Source organism: Budorcas taxicolor, chromosome 7 (genome assembly GCF_023091745.1).
Source record: "Budorcas taxicolor isolate Tak-1 chromosome 7, Takin1.1, whole genome shotgun sequence".
Lineage (NCBI taxonomy): Eukaryota > Metazoa > Chordata > Mammalia > Artiodactyla > Bovidae > Budorcas > Budorcas taxicolor.
The window spans coordinates 66,269,794-66,272,653 of NC_068916.1; positions in this window are offsets into that span (position 1 = coordinate 66,269,794).

Sequence of the window (2,860 nt, forward strand, 5' to 3'; positions counted from 1 at the left end):
TACTGTGTATGACAATAAATTTTGCCTGATGGTACCCCAGGCAAATTGTCTGCTGCTGCTGCTGCTGCTGCTAACTCGCTTCAGTCATGTCTGACTCTGTGCGACCCCATAGATGGCAGCCCACCAGGCTCCCCTTCCCTGGGATTCTCCAGGCAAGAACACTGGAGTGGGTTGCCATGTCCTTCTCCAATGCATGAAAGTGAAAAGTGAAAGTGAAGTTGCTCAGTCGTGTCCGACTCTTCGCGACCCCATGGACTACAGCCTTCCAGGCTCCTCTGTCCATGGGATTTTCCAGGCAAGAGTACTGGAGTGGGGTGCCATTGCCTTCTCCAAATTGTCTGCTCACCCTCCTCAAATAATTCTTGATGGTCCAGTTCTCTAGAAGTTTGCATTCAGATCTGTTTCACATCAGAATGCATTTCTCTGACATGTGTAATTCTCTATAAGCTTGACTAGAGAGCTTGGTTTCTGTTCTCCTTAGAATTTGTGTGTATGTGTGTGAGGGAGTAGGGAATAGAATTTACCTTATTTTGAGGATGAGAGAGAAAAATTAAGGAGACTGAACAGTGTTAGGAGGCAGAAATTAAACTAAGGAAACATAGAGAAAAAAGTGGAGAAAATAAATTTAAAAACGGGACAGGGAGAGAAAAGGAAACAAAATTGCTTCACTTTTATGGCAAAATGTAGGTCAAATAAAAAAAAAAACTCAACTTGTTTTTAAAACACAGTCTTATCTTAAAGTAGGGAAACTGTTTTGCGGTAAATAAAGGGGGCTCTGTTCCTTTCTCTCCGGCCACCTACCGTTATCGGACTTCCAGGGTGATCACCATCAATGTGACCTGTGTTCTTTCACTACCTGTTGGACTATCTTGGGAAGGCCACTGAAATCCAGGCCTTAGTTCCCACATCTGTAAAGTGGGAGTAATACAAGGTACTCATCTCATAGTCTTATTGAGAGGGTTAAAAGATATATGACATTGGATATATGTGTATGGCACAAAATAAGAGCTCAGTGAATACTGGGTATTATTTTTGTAGGCACATACAAACACATATATTTTCTAAAAAATAAAAATGACATCTCATTATGTATGATAGAAATATCATACATATCAGTATGTATGATATATAACTAATATAAATTACTATTTTAATAAAATAATATGTTAGAAACATAATTATTGCTATATGCTATTTTATTTAAATGCTCACATATGATTGTATAACAGTGAATGATATTTTCTTTGATTTGCCTCTTTCTTTTATGCCTCTCCATCCATACAACTTGTCTTGAGGAAATCCACATAAAAGCTTAACTGTGTATGTGTATGTTTTTCTTCATGCGCATATAATCATAAACAAAAGCATATATGCATATTTATATAGAGTCTCTGTCATTGATTTACAAAAATAAGATTATACTGTACAAGATGTATTTTCATAAGAGTTATAGATTATAAAACATCTTTTCCTGAGCCTTTCTCTAGTAATAGAGGCTGAAAAGCTTAAAATTTCCATTTTACAGCAGGTGTCCTTGCTGCGGGGGATGGGTTATGCAAGGGTCCCAGTACTCCTCAGCTATACCCAAGGAGGAGTTGTTGCAATGTTTCTGGGAGAGTTTTAGTTCTGATAAATAGGATGGCTTTGGTTTCACTAGTTTCTTTTCTCATCCTTCTTGGGAAGTGGAAATTCTGAAATGACAATATCATTTTTGGGTCATGATGGAACAAGTGTGAAAAGAAGAACCAGAACCTGAGTAGTGACATCAGAAGAATCTGGGTGCCTGATAGCATTTTGTGTGGCTGAATTAGTACCAGCAACTACTGACCCCTGGATTTCTAAAAGAAACCACTATCTGCTTCCCTGGTGGCTCAGATGGTAAAGAATCTGCCCACAGTGTGGGAGACCCAGGTTTGATCTTTGAGTCAGGAAGATCCCCTGGAACAGGGAATGGCAACCCACTCCAGTATATTCTTGCCCAGGAAATTCTGTGGCAGAAGAGCCTGATGAACTACAGTCCAGGGGGTCACAAAGAGTCAGATATGACTGAGCAACTAACACTTTCACTTTTGTTTAATCCGTGGTCATCAGTTTTTCTCTTCTAAACACATGCGAAACTGATACACACACTTCTTTACCTTATGTTTTTGCCACTCAAAGAAATATCGTTGAAATTCTAGTTGACTATTTATCACAGCAGCACAATATTTCATGCTGTGAACTATTGTAACTGATTCAGCCCCCTTTTCATTGATGGGATTCCCCATTAGCTCAGCTGGTAAAGAATCCACCTGCAATGCAGGAGACCCTGGTTGGATTTTTGGGTTGGGAAGATCCACTGGAGAGGGATGGGCTACCCACTCGAGTATTCTTGGGCTTTCCTAGTGGCTCAGCTGGTAAAGAATCTGCCTACAATGTGGGAGACCTCAGTTTGATCCCTATGTTGGGAAAAACCCCTGAAGACGGAACAGCTATCTGCTTCAGTATTCTGGGCGGAGAATTCCATGGCCTGTTAAGTTGATGGGGTCACAAAGAGTCAGACATGACTGAGGGACTTTCACACTTACTTCAGTTAATAATTATTATTTGTATCCAGTGGTTCTTATTCAAGCCATGTTGCATCAAACATCTGTAAACTACCTATCTTTATATATTGAGACTTTATCTTTAATGGAATAAATTTCCCAAAGTGGACAACATGCTGTGCTGTGCTTAGTTGCTCAGTTGTGTCTGACTCTGTGACCCCATGGACTGTAGCCTGCCAAGCTTCTCTGTCCATGGGGATTCTCCAGGCAAGAATACTAGGGTGGGTCGCCATGCCCTCCTTCAGGGCTTTTCCCAACCCAGGGATTGAACCCAG